This window comes from Trichosurus vulpecula, chromosome 9 (genome assembly GCF_011100635.1).
Source record: "Trichosurus vulpecula isolate mTriVul1 chromosome 9, mTriVul1.pri, whole genome shotgun sequence".
Classification (NCBI taxonomy): Eukaryota; Metazoa; Chordata; class Mammalia; order Diprotodontia; family Phalangeridae; genus Trichosurus; species Trichosurus vulpecula.
In genome coordinates this window covers 118,160,449-118,179,412 of record NC_050581.1, presented here as the reverse complement: position 1 = coordinate 118,179,412, position 18,964 = coordinate 118,160,449, and positions in this window count along the sequence as shown.

Here is an 18,964-nt window from a genome sequence, read left to right as displayed (position 1 = left end):
GGAGAGGCGTTCAGTTCGCATTCATTCGCAGATCTCCTGACTCCCAAGTCCAGTACTTTTGTGGCTACCCCACAAGGCCCCTTAGGTGGGCAGGAGCAAGGGACATATGTTCATGAAACCCACAGATCTTATTGTACAAGAAAATATACTGGCCTATGCTCATTCTCACATTGTAATCCTAACTTCTGTTCCCCAAACTTGGGTCCTGGGAGTGGTTCCAATCTAGGCCCTTTTAGAGGTTTGAGGCCCTTATCCAGCCTCTTGGATAAACTTTGAAGGCCCTGGCCCCTTCTCCTGCATAACTGGGAGGTTTGGGCACATGGGTAAGAGTAGGACCCCAACAGGGCAACAGCTATTTCAGTGGGACAGTTCAGGCTAAGTTAAAATTGAAAACAAATCCAAGTCCCTGGGGACTCTGAATAAGACAGGAAGTGCCACCACTATCTGTGCAGAGAAGTAGGAGGAAAGAAACACTGGCTACTCGGAGGCCCTAAGTGAAACCTTCTTTTGGACACCAATATTTCAAGTCAAATGGCCTTTTACATAGAGCTTTCTACTCACTTCCAACAGGCCCATCACAGTGGGGACAATGTCATGTTGCTGGGTTTCCCTCATGAGTTCTTATTTTAAAAAGGATTGGAGAAAAGGGAAACAGTTTCCCAGGCACCCTTTTATTATTTGACTTATTTAAACACTCAGTGGGACAGGGTTGATGTCCCCCACCTCCCCATCCCCAACTCCCAGGACCAAGGAGGCAAATACATCCAAGGGTTTAAAAATAGCAAGAGGACTGGCCGCCTCCCCAGCAGACACCTTACAGGGTAAACACCCCGTGGTCCCATCTCAGGATTCCCATTTTCCTGGTGAGACAGAGGAGGCCAAGCTCAAAAGGCAAATGAGATTTCACCTTTTGCTCCACAGCCAGCGTAGCAAGTCCCTTGGTGGGGAACACTGGGGAGTTGTTATCAGGTATAATCAAAGGCTCTTTGTGGTTTGTCTGGGATTCTGTGACTTTTCACTGTGGCTTTCGGACATGAACATTTCCTTCCTCAGTGTGTTAGGTAATGTGGTGTTTTGTTACCACTTTTGGAAGTTCACAAACCCAAGGGAACCAGAGGAAATACAAAAAGGGGGAAAACGTATTTCTCAGTTGCACATAGCTCTTGTAAAGCTTGGACCAGCAGGAAGCTAAGTCGAGGGTTGGGTATCTAAAGGGATTTGGCTGACCATTAAACCAGGCTAACTACTGGCATTTATTCCAGTCACTTGGAAATAGCCACCTAAAAGAGAAGGAAGCTCTGGGAATAGAAATATAAACAAGCCCACAATTCACAAATTTGCTAATCTCCCTTCTGTACTTTAGCAAAGAGATGTTACATGTCATATTCCAAAACGAAGGTGCTGACCATCAGCATTTCTGGGCATGACTTGGTCATATGCCTGCAAACTGAAGTTCAATTTGATTCACCAAACATTTAATTTCTTCTCTATACAAGGCCCTCCCTTCAATACTGGAAAACAAAGATAAGATACCCCCTGCCCACAAGGAGCTTACACTCTCATGAAAGGAAAGTATGATGCAAATTCTAAGCATAGTTCCTCTTTATCTCCCTTTGGGATCTTATCAACTCCCACAGGTGCACCTTGCATTTCTTTGTGGATAATCTCAGATTTATTTATCCAGCCCTAACCTCTCTCCTGACTTCCAGTTTCATATCCCTAAGTGGCCAGTGGACATCTCAACTTCAACATGTCCAAAACAGAACTCATTATCTTTCCTTCACAGCCCTCTCCTCTTATTTCCATATTACTGTTGATAGAACCACAATCTAGGTGGCATGGTGGATAGAGCTTAGGGCCTGAAGTCAGAAAGACCTGAGTTCAAATTCAGCCTTTGACACTCACTGTCTGACCTTGGGCAAGTCACAACTTCTGCTTGCCTCAGTTTCTTCATTTGTAAAATGAGTACTATTATTATAGTACTCAAATATATATCTATTTATAGTATCTCCTCCCAGGGATATTGCAAGGATCGAATATAATAATTGTAAAGCAGTATAGTTCCTGGCACACAGTAGGCACTATATAAATATTAGCTATCATTATTATTGTCATCCTAGTAATCCAGGCTCACACTCTCAGCCTCATCCTTGACTTCTTACTTGCACTCGCCCTACATATCCAGTATGTTGCTAAGTCTTGTCCTTTGTACCTTCACAATGTCTTTCATATTCATTCCCTTCCTCTCCACTCACAGAACCGCACTCTAGTACAGGCCCTCATCGCCTCATACCTGGACTGCTGAAATGGACTTCGGGTTGGCCCCCCTTCCTCACAACTCTTCCCCAATCCAGTGCATCCTCCACTCAGCTGCTAAAGGTGATCTTCCTAAAGGGCAGGACTGATTATGGCATACCCCTTACTCAATGAACTCTAAAGGTTCCCTATTACCATCAGGATCAAACAGAAATCCCCTGCCTTTAAAGCCCTTCACAACCTAGCCCTTCTACCTTTCAGTCTCTTGTAACCAGAACTCCAAAGCTTACTGATATGGGACTCTCTCCTCATTGGTGGACATCAATGCTTTGTGTCTTCATGAGGGTTAGGGTGGAGTTGGAGAGGGAAGGAGAGTTCCAGGCTTCTCAGACTCTGTTCTGAGCCTCTTCAAGTCTTTGGACCTGCTCTGAGTTTCCTCCAATGGCTTTGAGTCTCTTCAGTGTCTTGAGGCTTTGGGTGCTTCTGGCTTTTCACTTTGAGAGAAAAGATGGAAGATGCCAACTTCACTTCAGAATGTTAAAGGAAAAGACCAGAAAAAAGCCAACATGAGAGGAGACTGCACAGCTCCTTATCAATGGGTCTTGAGACTTGGGTTACATACTTCACTCCCTTCTATGGTCCCTACTAAATTGTTCCTGGCACATCAAATTCCATCTTTCTATTCTGTTCATTTTCACTGGCTGTCTGCCATGCCAGGAATGCTCTCTCTCCTCACCTGTGCCTCATGGCTTCTCTAGCTTCATTCAAAACTCAGGTCAAATCCTACCTTCTGTAAGAGGCATTTCCCAGTCTCTTCTCCCTCCACCCCCCAGCCTTCCCTCTGAGATTACAGGATGGAGTTGTTTTCGTGTTGTCTTCCCCCTTAGGATGTGAGCTTCTTGAGAGCAGGGACCCTGTTTTGCCTTTATCTGTATCCTGTGCCTTAGCACAGTGCCTAGTAAATCAAAGCCTATTGACTAACTTTTGAATATATCTCCATTTTGTAGGCTGGTGCTGGAATTCTCTACCTTGGGAACTTTTAAATTTGATCTTGAGTATGAGATAACTGGGCCACTAGATGGCAGAGTGGATAGAAAGGCAGCCCTGGAGTCAGGAGGACCTGAGTTCCAATGAGACCTCAGACACTTACCAGCTATGCGACCCTGGGCAAGTCTGTTTCCTCAGCTGCAAAATGACCTAGGAAGGAAATGGCCACTCCAGTATCTTTGCCAAGAAAACCTCCAATGGGGTCACAGAGAATTAGACACGACTGAAACAACTCAAAAACGGGGAAGAGGGAAGACTGGAGAAGCACACTTTTAGGGACTCTCGATCTATGTGAAGTACATGTTCACTTCTTCTATGTGCTCCTTCAGGAGTTCTACCAGTGCCCAAGTTGCTGCCATGTGTCGGTCAAGGAAGTCCATTCTCAGGAGCTCTAGTCTCTGATCTCTGCTCAGGGAAGGAAGCAGGAACTTGACATCCAGAAACTCAGCATGGGTATTACAGCAGAAAAAACATGACCTTTGGAGCTGGAGGAACCCTGCTTGTCATTTACGACTTGTATGACATAGGGAAAATCACTTAATCTCGAGAGGATTCAGTTTTTCTCATCCGTAAAATGAAGGAGTTGGACTAGGAGGTTCTCAAGGTCCCCTCCAGCTCCATCAGGCCACCTGAGTAAACACATGCAGCTCACCACGTGCTTCTGCAAATTGCCATGAACCCAAGTGGGGGTGGGAGGAGAGTGAAAACCCTCCCCTGTCCTTGCTTCACTTTCTCAGAAGGCATTTTGGTTAGGCTACAAACCTCCTGGGGCCTGTTTCCTTTATAACATAGGCCACCTGATAATTAGAGACGTACCAGGAGCCTCCCTGTGTCTCTAGTGACTGTCCAAATCCCGCTGCTTTTTTTCCCAGGGGTCCCCTGCCACTACTTCAGCCCAAACTGCACCTTTTTTTTTTCAAGGTGATCCCTCTTGTCATTAATATCTTTTCCAGAAGGACATAGGCTTCTTCACCTCCCATTTCAGGGCAAGCATCACCTCTCCTATAATCTGTTCCATTCTTTAGACTTCCAAATCTACTACAGCAAGGAGAAAGACACTGGGCAACACCAATGGAGAGGGCTTTAGAATCTGATTCCTGAGGTCTCTTGAGCTCTAATGATCTATGAATCTCTTCCTCCTCTCTTTACTTCTTCTGCCCCCTTTTTGGGCTACCATTCCCAACATTTGGTCTCCATCCCTAGGGGTAAGCAACTGACAAATGTATCCATTTGAACCATTGAAGAATAAAATACAATAAATTCATAGAACGTCAGAATTGGAAGTGACCTTAGAACAGAAGATATCAGAAGTGGCTGATGTCGTGAGAGATAAGAATCTGATCCCCTCATTTTGAATCTTCCCTAAAAGCAGTGAGAGGGTGGATTTTTCTTCTTTCTCTGCAGTAGATGGCACTCTTGTAAAAAAAAAATTTGATCCCCCTAAGATTCCCCTGGACTCACAGAAGGCAGACTACAGCAGGACTAGCCTCTGCACCATACAAAGGAAAGATAAGATGGAATTAAAATCACTTGAGGCAATGGGTTTGTCAGTCTTTAGCAGCTACCTTCAACCCCTTGAAGCATAGCTTCCCACTAACAGAGGAGACATTGAAACAAAGGTGGTTGAGGGATGAAACGTCTGGATGGTTGACGTATAAAGAACAAGCAATGTAGTCATAATGTCTTCAATTTCGAAAATGAAAAAGAAAAGAAACAATGAAAAAAGGGGGAGGGGAAAATATCTTTTTCAGTTTGAAGGACTCAACCTAGATTGTCCACAGGCCAGGGGTCAGAAAAACAGTCTCGTACATACAAAGCATCAGCTTGGTACACATTCAGAGCTTCTCTGTGATTCCACTAAACAGATAACAACTACATGTAAGGCCACGTAATTGCATTTGAGGTTAGGACTTCACCATCCCCAGCAGGGCTGCCAACTGGGAGAGAGAGAGGGGGGAGAGAGAGAGAGAGACAGAGAGAGAGAGAGAGAGGAAGGTAAGGAGGGAGGGAGGGTGAACCCTAAGTCTAAGCAGAACAGTGCAGTGGAAATATCTGCTTAGAGACCTGGGAATGAGTCCCAGCTGGATGGTGCTTCAGGCTCCTCTTCTGTAAAATGAGGTGGAACTAGGATGATTTCTCATGGCCTGCTTCGAACCATCTATGAATCTCTGGACCTATTTCTCTTTACCCCTCAGTGGTGCAAATGGAAGTACTTTTAAATTGTTCTTATCCCTGGAGGTAGACCATAACCGTTGTCAATTGGGGAGCAAATAAATAGAGATGATGGCTCATACTTATATGGCGCTTGAAGGCTTACAATGTGCTTTTAGGATCATGATCTCATTTGATATCAGAATGGGAAAACACCAAGATTAAAATGGGGAAACAGCCGAGGAAAAGGAGCTAGGTGCTGCAGAGGGATTGGGACCCGGTACCCCACTTTACATTAATGGGCTACAGTGATTTAAGGGCATTTACTTCTCAGGATCACCTTCTGTACAAAAATGATTTACAGTAAGATTCCTGAACATAGCTCTCCTAGAATCCATTTTATGGAAATCTGACCTTCATGATACTTCCCAAAAGAAGCACTTATGTAAAAGATGACACCTGAGGCCCCTGTCCCAGGCGTTTACATTGTGTGTGCTCTGTGTTGTTAGGGAGTTAGGCACAGAGGCTCCATTTTTGTCCCCCTCCCCCAACATTCCCTTAAAGTCCACCTGATAATTAAAGCAGAGCCAGGAGCCTCCCTGGCTCTCTAGTGACCATTCAAATCCTGCTGCTTTTTTTCCAGGGGTCTCCTGCTGCTACTGCAGTGCATTCCAAGGTGATGCTTCTTGTCGTTAATACCTTTCCAGCAGGACATGGGCTTTTTCACCTCCCATTTCAGGGCAAGCATCACCTCTCCTACCATCTGTTCTTCTCTTTAGATTTACAAATATACTAGAGCAAGAAGAAAGACACTGGCAACACCAATGAAGAGGGCAGGGGAGAAAAATGTCATGGAGGCAGTAAGCTTCCACAACTGGGTATGGGTGCGGTGATGAGGGAGTCAAAGATGGTACAAAGCATGTGAACCTGGGTGAATGGAAGGATGACAGAAATAGGAAGCTTGCAAGAGAGTTGTTTCTTTTGTGTAGGGGATAATGACGAGCTGCCTACAGATACATCTAGTTTGAAATACCCAATAAACATTTGGTGATGCAGGACTATAGTTCTGGAGAGAGACTGGGTTTGGAATTATAGCTCTGGAAGTCATCTGTACAGAGATGATAATTAAACAAATGGGAAATGAAGTGGTCACCAAATTAAGAGAGCAGGAGAAGACCAAGGACAGTGTTGGGGTACACCCATAGTTAGGGGGTATGACATAGTGGGCCAGCAAATAAGTGGAGGTGGAAAGAGAAATATCAAAAAATCCAGAAGGAGGGAGTAACCAGGAGCAGAGAGTAGTCAGTAGTGTTAAATGCTACATAGAAATCAAGAAGGATGAGGATTGAGAAAAGTCCTTGTGGAAGGGAGGAGTGATGCTGGATAAAAGGATCGTTCATTTGTGGGGATGGTAAAGTCAAGTGAGGGTTTTTTAAGTGTAGCCGGGCCTGTCTCCCCATAAGGTATTCCCAGAGTCTCTATTCCTTGTTCCAGGCAAATAATAGGAAGTATTGAGGGTGGGAGTGCTACGGGCCTTGTATGAATCATTGCTGAGGGGATGGCGTTGTGAGATGATGGAGTCCCTTATTAGCTGTGGAGCTAGAAGGGGAAGCTACATGGCCCAGCAGATAGAGTGCTAGACTTTGAAGAAGACCTGATGTCAAATCCTGCTTCAGACACTTACCGACTGTGTTACCTTGGGCAAGTGGCTTAACCTCTCTTAGCCTCAGTTTCCTCATGTGTAAAATGGGGATAAGGGGTGGGGTGGATGAGGGGATCAAATGAAATAATACATGTGAAGCACCTCGTAAATCTTAGAGCCCTCTCTAATAGCCATTAAGACCTGATGACTCAGCACGTGTACAAAAGGGAGCAACTAACTCCCTGACCCTCTTTTTTTTCTCGGTGTGAATTATCCTGGCTGCCCTGTCTCCTTTCCCGTTTCCTTTCCTAAGACGTAATGAGACAATAGCCTTGAGACAGAAGTGTGCCTCTGAGAGGACAGCCGCTAACAGCGACTCACCATCTTTTAACAGCCTGATCATCTCACCAGCCGATGTGTACTGGGAGTGCTTTGAACAGGACCATGCAGAGGTGAAATGTAAATTACCCAATCAGGCATCCTACAACTGTTTTCTGCACTGATGAAGTTTAAGGTCCACCTACTAGAGGATTACGAGAGTAGCTGTAAATTAACTAAATCTCATTCTGTCAGTGCATGCGTGCAAATGTACTTTTTAACATTCCTCTTTTGCATGAGAATAAATTGCCTATCTCATACTTGATTCATATTGTATTTTGAGTTCTTTTCACTCCCCTCTTTTTTGGGGGGAGGCCCTAGATGTGAGGCATAAGTAAAATCATCCCCAAAATTTCTGGAGTGAAGAGAGCCTGATTCCACTTACTAGAAGCCAAACTTCCTTATGACGGAACCTAGTCCAAAATACACACCAGGATACAGAGGCACAGGGCAGGGACTGGCTACAGTAACCCTAGGACACTCTCCCAGCCCCCGTGGTGACCCAGCAATGGTTCCCCCTCCAGGGTAAGTCTGTGATGCTAACCTGTTGAACCTGAACAAATAGCCTCAGAGGATGTGGGATTGGAATAATGTGTCTGAAAATCTCTTCATTTTTTAATGACCTGAGACATTAGGACTTTTTTAAGTTCCTGAAATGTAAAACTGTCAACCTCAGTAATATCTGATAAACTCTATAAATGGTTTTATGTTACTTGATCATTCCACACCCCCACACACAATTTCTGGCATGCCAGACAATCGGAGACTTGTTTCTGTGGAAACACTGAAGTATAATTTAGGTTTGAAAATCAAAATAGAAGTGAGTTGGTTTGAGGAATACATGGGGGATTTTGAAACTGCAGTTTGTCAACTCCACACCCAACCCTCCATAGAGCAGGGCTCTGGCAAGGACTCAGAGGTCCCTGCTTCCTATGATGGGGCTCTAAGTATACAGGGTCCTGGGGTCTGACTAGGGAAAGACTCAGGAATTTCTGGTTAGACTTAGCAAGAGTTTACTCTTCAAGAGAAAAAGCCTTGGGTTTGGAGTCAGGAGACCTGGGAAGCATCAGTATCTTTTGCACTTGTGGCAGTAGATAGAGGGGGCTAGTAGGACACACATCATGAGGACAAAAGAAAAAGCACCGAGCTTTGAGTCAGAGGACCTGGCTTCTCATCCTGGCTCTGCTCCTTATTACCTATGTAACCTTAGACTAGTCACAACCTCAAGGGCTCAGTTTTCTCATCTGTAACATGGGGGTGGAGTGGAGTGGACAATCTCTAACATCCCTCACAGTTCTGTATGGCCAGAAATCATGAAAATACATGATCTCAGGAAGACCGGAGTTTAAATTCAGCCTTAGACACTTAGCTGTGTGATCCTTGGCAAGCCACTTTTAAAGTGCTTCACTCAGCATTGTGCCATATAAAGGTACTATATAAATGCTTAATCCCTTCCCCCTTCCCCCTCAAGTCTAAGGTCAATGAAAAGATGTGTGGTGGGGCTAAGTAGGCTGCTGCATATTTCTTATGTAAAAGGAATTGATCAGGGAATTCCTTGCTATCATAGGATAGATTTTTGTCAAAAGACCTATTGCACCTTGCAATGGAGGAAGATGTGACCTAGCACCTTGTTGAGTTTGATTCCCAGGGAATTGTGGCTCCTTCCGAGATGAGTGGTGAAGGGAGGTGGGAGGGTGGGACATATTCATTGGTAATTTCCCCCAATTTCCATGGAAGCGAACCCCTTTCCTTTCTTATGCTGTCTCTACATTGGCCTTCCAGGAAATGCAAGTAGAAAAGGAGGACACACTGCAGAAGCCTATGGGGAATCTGTATGAGGAACTCCCAGACCTCCATTTCCTGGCTGCCTTCTTCTGTCTTTTTATTTCTTTTCTGGGCACAGGTCAGATCTGAAAATGAATTTTCTATGCACACTAGCATTTCCAAAGGATCAAATATTCTTGAGTTAAATTGTTTGGACAATAGGCCTTTTAGAAGATTTTCTTAACAGCATGTTTTCTGGAGAAAGAAGAGGAACACCGATGTGGTCTATGCAGCTAGGGAACAGGAGCCATATCACCAGGAGATCTGGACCTTGCCAACCGTCTGTGATACTGCTGTAAATTGCTTAGACAATGCTGGCAGAAGGTGAATGGGAACTGTTTGCTAAGCAACGCCCAAAATGTCCTCACCTTTGAGTATTTTTTCCTTTCTGGAATTATTCAAAGGATCCTGTGAGTCCTTTGGATTTTATGCATTTGCTGTGGGTAAAAATAAAAAGGCAGTTCCATACCCAATACCCACATTGTATATTGAATGTCAATGTGGGAGTTGGGGATGCTGTTACCAAATTTGGAGAAACCTAGACATGAGTTATATCTAACCTTTATTTTATAGATTTTCCTGGAGAAGTTCAAGTGGGGACAGTAACTAGAGCTAATGGCCTTTGGAGATGAGACACCCCAAGACTTGACCCAGTCCTTGTGAACCCAGAGTCTTTGGAGAGGGGCTAGAAACATGTCCTATGGGATATATTAATGAGGACTTCTGTGCATCAAGGGCATATTGACCAAAAAATGAAGTGACCTAGGGATAGGAAGGAACAAGAGATGCCCAACTCAATTTAAAATATTAAAAAATCCAGAGGAAGGCTTCCAGCATCTACTGTATACTGTGTTCCAGCCTGCCTGTATGAATATAAAGTCCTCATCAAACTCCAACTATAGCCAGAAGGGTGGGGATGATAGTAGGAAAAAGGCTTATCCTCTTTCCACTATACTGACTCAGTGCTTCTAGAGAAGTATCTTTTATATATCTTCTGTCTTTACATCATCTTTATTTCCAATCTATCTCTCTCCTGCACTACCCAGAGAGTTATCCTTTGTAACCAAGAAGAAAAAAGAAAGAAAAAAAGCAGCAGAGCAAAACCAAACTGCACATCAATTGAATCTGACAGTATATGCAATGTTTTAGACCCATAATCCTCCATCTCTGCAAAGAAGAGAGGGCGCTCCATTTTCTTGCCTCTTACCTGGTTCTAAGCTCCGTCATGTTCAGTCTGATTTGGGCTGTGATTGCCATTCTTTCTGTTTACATCGTGTGAAGCATTGGGTACACTATTTTCCTGATTCTTCTTACTTCCCTCTGCATCAGTTCATATCTATCTTCCTATGCTTCTCTAAATTCATAACGTTTGTGATTTTAGTGGTGTAGTAACGTTCCATCACATTCATGTACCGTGATTTGTTTAGCCATTCTCTAATCAATGGAATCTACTTTGTTTTCAATCCTTTGTGGCCACAGAAGTGTTGCTATGGATATTTTCGTGGATATGGAACCTGTTGGGACAAGCAGCAGCTTATCTGAGAAGAGCAAAAGGCTTGTCTCCAGGAAGAGAGGGACCCTACAATATTAGAAAAGATCTAAATGCACCATCCCTCAACCAGAGGCTCTTTCCACTGGGAAACATGGGGACAGATATGAGCCTTGATATACTAGATTGTACCAACTTCGGCAACCCAGGGATCAGCTCAGTACTTGGGAGTGTTGTACCAGAAGCGAGCAAGACACACCACAGGGTATAAGTTTTAAGTGGAGAATTTATTAGCCGGCGGCCATCGGGGTACAGCACCACAAATCAATGGCAAATGTGTTGGGGTGATGGCTTGGCTTATATAGGATATGGGGGTACAGAGTGGGGGGGGGAACAGGAACAAAGGTCCTGGCTGATCAAAAGATTCAGTCAGGTTATCGTACTAGTGGGATAATCTCATTTACATTCCTTGGTGGAGTCACGGAGCCCCAGGGATATCTGCTAGAAAGGATCTGCCAGGTTATCCTTCAGTGGGATGGTCCTATCTATTGAGATTCCTTGGTGGAGTCATGGAGTCCCAGGGGGTTTGCTAAATGCCAAAGATATCTGAGTCCATTCTTTCTGGGGGTGCTTGTCAGTAGCGAGGGGTTTCTCAGGGGTTCCTAATTTTCCTTGTATTACAGGAGAACCCTAAACCTTTATAAAGAACCACCTGCTATACTTCCTCAAAGGCTGTAGAGACTCCTTCAGAGTGACATCAGTCTTCTCTTTCCATCCCCATCCCTGAGAGTAAGCAGCTGGCTTCATTATCTACGTCAGCTACTAGCTTCCTCTACAGAATAATTAGGTTACTTCTCTCTGACCTCTGACACCAGTGCCAGAGCCAGGAACCCCTCAGGCAGGGTAAAGGGGAAGGATCATAGGGTCTAGAGGGGGAAGAAACTCTTTAAAGCTGATTTAGTTTAAGCCTTTATTGACTGAGGAGGAAACTGAAGCCTGAAATGGAAAATGGTGGAATGGGGAGATGTTTGTGCTCATGCAGGACATGGCAGGGCTGGTATTCCTGGCCAGGCTTTCTGATTCCAAAGCTCCTTTCTCCATGGGACCTGAACCTGGAGCTTAGTCTCCATTTTGTATGCTCAGGAATGTGTTTTAAAGGCTAGGATGTCGTATTTACAGGAATAAATATGAAAGAGGGACAAAGATTTTGCTGCCACTATTCCTGATATGCAAATGGGCTAGCAGCTTTGGTCCCTCTTCTCATAGCAAGTGTTTTGATGTGTTTTTTTAAGTTTTATACAAGGTTTAGATGAATTTGTACAACAGGGAGTTGAGTATAGGTGAATAAGCATGGCAGAAATCCAAAGGGCCAATGGAAAGATTTATGTGTGTTTATCCATGATGTGAGGCATGGACAGTGTTAGGAGGCCTTCTCTTTGCCTCCTGAGACAGAGATATGGTAAAAAAAAAAAAAAGAAACCAAACCAAGTCACTCTGTGTCCTAATCCAGCTGAGAATAAGGCTTTTGACCTTCTGTGGAGAGAGAAGAGGTATTGTTTCACAGCAGCTGCTTGAAGGGCCATTTTGGGCACCACCAGCTATAAGGCAGGTGAAGAAGACAAATCAAAGACCAACCTGGCAAGCAGTCCCCAGGCACATGGAAAAGGCAGTCTAATTCTAAAGGAACAATAATATTGATTTGGCTTTAAAAGAGCAATGATACCTACCTGAGATGGCCAGGTCTAGAAGAGCCAGAGTAATAGAGCACTGATGTGAAAGACAGATAGATTAGAGAGGCAGGCAGGGAGACTGACCAGAAGAAGGCTCCTGCAATAATCCAGGTGAGAGGTGTGGAAGGCCTGAGCTGAGGAGGTGGTGGCTGTGTAAGCAGAGAGAAGGGGACAGAGGAGAGAGATGTGGAAGTAGAATTGAGGTGGCCATGCTAGGAAAGCCAACTGGAGGTGAGGAGCAATACTGAAGGGCAGAGTCTACAGGCTAAGCTTACTTCACTGAGGGACAGGGGTAGAGGTGGCTCTTTAGCAAATGGCAATTTAGGAGTCAAGGAGCTACCCAGAGAGCTGTGCCATTCACACCTGAGAGCAGACCTCCCTCACCCTGGAATCTCTCTGGGTGGGGATGAAGGGAGAGACTTCGTTCTTCTTCCCCACTAATGCATTAGTCGTGAGAGACTGCTATTTGTGAGAGGCAAAGAATGGTTCTATTTCATGGTTTTCCTTGTATGCTAACACGTTTAAACTAAATACTCTTTGATTTGTGTTCCTGCCTGCTCTGTGAAACAGAGTCTGTACTGAAAGGAGATTGAGCCAAATTGTTTCCGACATACTGAACCCAAATGACATGGGGATCCCAGAGTTTAGTGGGAGACTGACTAAAAGTGAAACTTTTATCTAAAATATACAGGGAACTGAGCCAAATTTATAGGAATACAAGTCATTCCCCAATTGAGAAATAGTCAAAGGATATGAACAGGCAGTTTTCAGGTGAAGAAATTAAAGCTATCTGTAGGCATATGAAAAAATGCTGTAAATCATTATTGATTAAAGAAATGCAAATCAAAACAATGCTTAGGTACCACATCTCTCCTGTCAGATTGGCTAACATGAGAAAACAGGAAAATGATAAATGCTGGAGAGGACCTGGGAAAATCGGAACATTAATACATTGTTGGTGGAGTTGTGGACAGATCCAGCCATTCTGCAGAGCAATTTGGAACTATGCCCAAAGGGCTATAAAAATGTGCATACCCTTTGACCCAGCAATACCACCCCTAGGGCTGTATCCCAAAGAGATCACACAAGTGGGAAAGGGATCTGTATGTACAAAAACATTTATAGCAGTTCTTTTTGTAGTAGCAAAGAACTGGAAATCAAGGGGACGCCCATCAATTGCGGAATATCTGAACAAGTTGTGGTATATGGATGTAATGGAATACTATTGTGTTGTAAGAAATGGGGAAGATGCAGACTTCATAATAACCTGGAAAGACCTACATGATCTGATGCTGAGTGAGAGGAGTAGAACCAGGAGAACATTATACACAACCACAGACAAATTGATTCTGTGATGATTAACTTTAATGATAGACTTGGCTCTCCTCAGCAATACAAGGCTCAAAGACAGCTCCAAAGGACTCATAATGGAAAAAGCTAGGTACATCCAGAGAAAGAACTATGGAGTCTGAATGCAGATTGAGGCAAACTATTTGCTCTCTTTTTTTTCTCTTCTTTTTTGGTTTTGTTTCTTCTCTCTCACGATTCATTGCATTGGTCGTAACTCTTCTTTGCAACTTGACTATTGTGTAAATAAGTTTAATGTGAAGGTATATATGTATAATCTATATCAGACTGCATGCTGTCTTGGGCGGGGGAGGCAAGGGAAGAAAATTTGAAACTCTAGAACATGTAGAACTAAGTGTTGTAAACTAAAAATCTAATTAAAAAAAGAAAATAGTGAAACTTTTAAAGGGAGAGGAGGAGGAGGATTTGCCCAAGAAAGGCCCAGCCTAGGAAAATCTACAATCAGAAACTTCCATATTCAGCCTCCAAAAGTTCTCAATAAAACCAAACACCTGCTGAGTACTTGCCATACGCCGCATACATTAAGGAAACAGCCTAAAATAGAGCTGTCCTTAGCAGTCATTCCCATGGTCAATTCCTCTCCATGATGAAAAAAGAAACCATATTCTTTGCTACCACCTGTGTGCCCAGGTGTGCCTCAGGAGGAGCCTTCCTCTCCCCTCAACAAAGGATGAAATTACTTAGATGAAGGAAACTCTTGGACAAAGCATGAATCTGCCTTGTCCTCAGGACCTGATGTCCTTTTGACACCATATTGATGGTAAGTTCGCTGCTAGTTCCCATATTTAAACTAGACCCTTGTGCTTGGCCTATAAAGGGGATTGTGTGTATGTGGGGGTGGGGCAGGGGGTTAAACATGAACTACAGATACTGGAAGGCTGGAGAACCAGACAGATAGACACACAGAGAGATAGATACCGACAGATTTAGAGAGGAAGGAGAGACATATAGAGATATACAGATGACCGGGAGACAGAGAGAGACAGAGATAGCAGAGAAAAAGAGAAAGCAAGAGAGAGACTGAACAGAGAGAAGGGAGGATTGCATTCGCACAGACACGTTCTCAGTTCCCGGGAGGGAGCAATCATGTGGCCCCTTTAAGGACCTCTGCACCTCCGGAAGCCTGGAACGAGATCCCAAGGCTGATGCATTAGGAGGCCGCCCAGGTCAGGCCCCTGGCCATTTTAAGTTTTAGTGAGAAGTCCTCGAGCTTGAACTTGGTGTCTCAAGGCTTGCAGCAGCTGGCTCTGGACTATAAGCTGCATTTCTGAGGCATGAAGGCCGACTGCCGCAGCGATGGAGGGGAAGCCGCAGCGGGTCCGCAGAGTCCTCTGGGCCCTGGAGAAGCCCGCAGCTCCCCCAGAGGCAGGGCCGGGACTTGAATTATGGATGACGGCTTCTCCAGCCATGGCCCTTCCAAGAATAACTGAAGCACAATGGGCAGTTACTTGCATTTTGAAGTGTGTGGGAGTACATGACATTTTACTTTTTATCCAAATATTTACCAAGGAAAAAAACAAGTTTTGTTTATTAATCCACTTCACAATACATCCAAACGCGAGCAGAAAAGGAGGCCCCTTTCCACAGAATTTAGAGCAGGAAGGCAACATCAGAAGTAATTTAGTCTAACCCCCTCACTAACAGACAAAGTAACTGAGGCGCAAGTAGGGGAAGGGGCTTGCCTGGGGCTTTGCAGGCAGCAGGAAGTAGAGCTGGAATGAAAATCCAAGTCTTCCGGACGTTACATTCAATGTTCTTTCCCCTCTCTTGAACTGCTGGAAAGATGGTTGCCTAATCCAGCAAAGAAAATAACGTGCTGACTAAAAGCTTTGGAGCTGTGACCCTGAGGGAAGGGTTTCTAACCAGCTAACTTTTTATTTTATCTTATTTTGGGGGGGGGAGAGGCAAGTGGGGTTAAGTGACTTGCCCAGGGTCACACAGCTACTAAGTGTCAGAGGCTGCATTTGAACTCATGTCCTCCTGACTCCAGTGCAATAAGGACTTCACCACCTACTGTTCCACCAGCTAATTTTTTTTTTTTAAACAAATACCACTTGTGGGAGAGTGAGCGCACCTTCCTCTGTGAGCTGCTACTTTCTACCTGGGTGACTTTGGACAAGTCACTTCAGCTTTCAGATAATCTTCAGGTTCTGAATTCCTGGACATGAGGACATCAGCTTACTAAACTCCAAACAAGATGCAAATCTCATCCCACTCTGGTTTCAAGGTAGTCCCTCCCTCTGCCCACAAGGGTAATATTAGCTCCGTGCTTCCCAGCAGCGTCAAAGGAAATTATGGAAAACAAATGCAAAATGGATGGATGAAAACACACCAACTACAGGGCTAGAGCAAGGAACTACACAAATTATTAGAAAGCATCGAGCAGCTGTAAAAAAAAAAATCTACACAAGCCTGATAAATTTCAAGTTGTGGGACAATCGGTGGGTAGAGGGGACAATAACAGTGTCTAATTTCTGGATGTGTGCCTGTGGACAACTTCCTACTGCAGATAATTTCCTAGCCCAAACACATTTCTATCGGTGCCACTCAAAACCTTTCACAAGAACTGTACACTGAAAAAAAATAGAACTCTATGTTGTCTTATCTATTTCATAAACAATTAGGAAGTGCAAACCCACCTGAAGATAACCTCCTTTTCATGTTTCTCTACATTTTCAGTTGCCATTGTTCTTGACAGAAAATGCCACAATCAGTTCCTGAAAATGAACCTTGTCACATTTAGCATTGAACGGCATCTGATCTCGCAGCATTACAAACAAAAAAAAAAAAAACATTGTGGTTGTCTTTCATTATTATCAGAAACAAACAGCATAATTTTAATTACCCCAGCATCATTAAGAGAGGCTTATCTCTTGTTCTACCAAAAAAAAATTCAAGCTCACTGAACACTAAATTAATCTATCCTTGGGCTTTGTTACAACAAAATGAAATATTCATGAAGAAGTAAAGGGTTGGATTATTGATGAGCAAATGAGAGAGTGAGGTGTTCTCTTTTGGCATTTGAGAAGATGAATGTCATACAGGCTAATGTTTTTTTCTCAAGAGGATCCCTTATTTTAAACTAATTCAATCATTTCTTTATAATGCTGACTGAAAAATCCACTATGTCATTCCTTTGTTCAGACTGATGTTCAAGGTCCTCCACAGCCTGACATCATTTTTCCTTCTCAGCATGCTCCCATGCTACAGTTACCAGCACACCCTCTTGTGATCCACAAGACTGGACTGTTTTCTGCCCCCAAATATATTCCTGGTGCTATCCCCACTCTGTGCCTTGGCTCACACTGCTCTCCATGCCTGGAATAGCTTGCCTTTCCCTCTATTGACTTCCTACCCATTCTTTAAAGACCAATTGAGATGTTAGCCCCTATCATGAAGTCAACCCTGATAGCCACTGTCAGGGCTGATCTTTCTCCTCTGACTTCACTCAGGGCTCCTAATGCACTTATCTTATGTACCTCCATATGGCCAGGATTTTCTTTTTCTTTGGATTTTCCTCTCTAGGATGGAGAAAAGCAAGATGAATGCCAGTGTGATTTGCCTAGGCCATTAAATCTAAAAGTAGTTACCTAAAGTTGTTCTCATGTTACAGTTTGAGGGGGGACATTTGAAAAAAGGGTCACTGTGCTTTAGAGGAAAGACATCAGGGATATAGAAGAGCTTGGAAGCTGGGAGGAGGGTTCAGCTGGAGATTAGAAGCTAGGTGGGGGAGCCACACCCAGGCAATACCAGATGACACACTAAGAAATATTCCAGAGACCTGTAGGAGAAGATGCCAGAGATGGCCCCTGAGCTGGTGATGAGCTGTTGTAGCACTGGACTGAAGAGCTTTTGCCTGCCTTACTGCTTAGGAGAAGTAAGAAGATTTTCTTCCTTTCCCCAGAAGACCTTAAAAGTGAATTCCTGGAGAAGGCTTCCCTAAAAAGGCATTTGGGTGCATCCGGGAAACACCAGGCATAGAACCCTGGGTGTGGGAAGTTTTGGATTTCAGATATGTTGGTAATGCCACCCCACAGCTCAGAGTTTTAAAGCTAACATTGCTAATTTTATTTTCACTGTAGTGAGGAGTTCAGGGAAACTTCATATGCTGCCCAGGAAGCAACCTCATTGCTCTGGACTTCTGATTCTGTACTCTGTTTATTTTAATTTTGTTTCATTAAAATGTACTCACATCTACTTCAAGCAAAGAATCCTTTAAAATCATATAAACACTGTCTGGGAAAGAGATTCAAATCTCCATGGGGTGGGGGCCGAGCCATGAGAGATTTACTGGTTACTACAGCTATTTATACTCCTGACAAAAACCCAAGCTGAAGTAATAAAAGGAAAGGCCAGGAGCCATGGGATCTAGATAGGTTCCATCTAAGCACATGTAATGGGACTCCAGGCTTAAAGTTATTCAAGTCAGTAGCCCAGGGCTTAGCATACCATCAGACAGCCTAAAGATGTATATAATATCCTGAGTATTCCAGAAAAATGTAGTGCCAATAGAAAGCAAGAACTCTTGTGGATGGGAAGCAGCCTGTTCCCCCTTTTACGTGTGTATCACATTTATCTGTGCGGATTGGTATCTTCTGTTTTAGTCTGTGAGCCCAGTAAGAGCAGGGCTTGAGTCTTATCCAACCTTTCTATCTCCTACAGGACTTAATACAGTGCACTATGCGTAGCAGGAGCTTCATAAATATTTCTTAAATGAATTTAAAATGACTGGATTTTAAACTTCTCAAAAGGCTAATAGCAGGCTGGGATGATAGAAGATTTCCAATAATACAAAGCTTCCAGCCCACAAGCCTCATGATATGAACTGAGACTGAGAGTCTCTGAGCAGCAATTCTCCCGCTGCTCCATGACTGCAGAATCATGAGGGGAAGAGGACAGAAAGAAAGAGAAGAGGATAGGATGCAGTTATGCCCAAAGCCTAGAAAACCAAGGTCCTGATCCCTTTCTGCGCCTTCTTTGTAGGAGTCAGAGGACCTACCTAGAGAAAACAGCTGAAGTCCTTAATACTTAGAATCCTACTGATCTTGTTCAGGCAAAATCGACCAAAGGATATTTCTG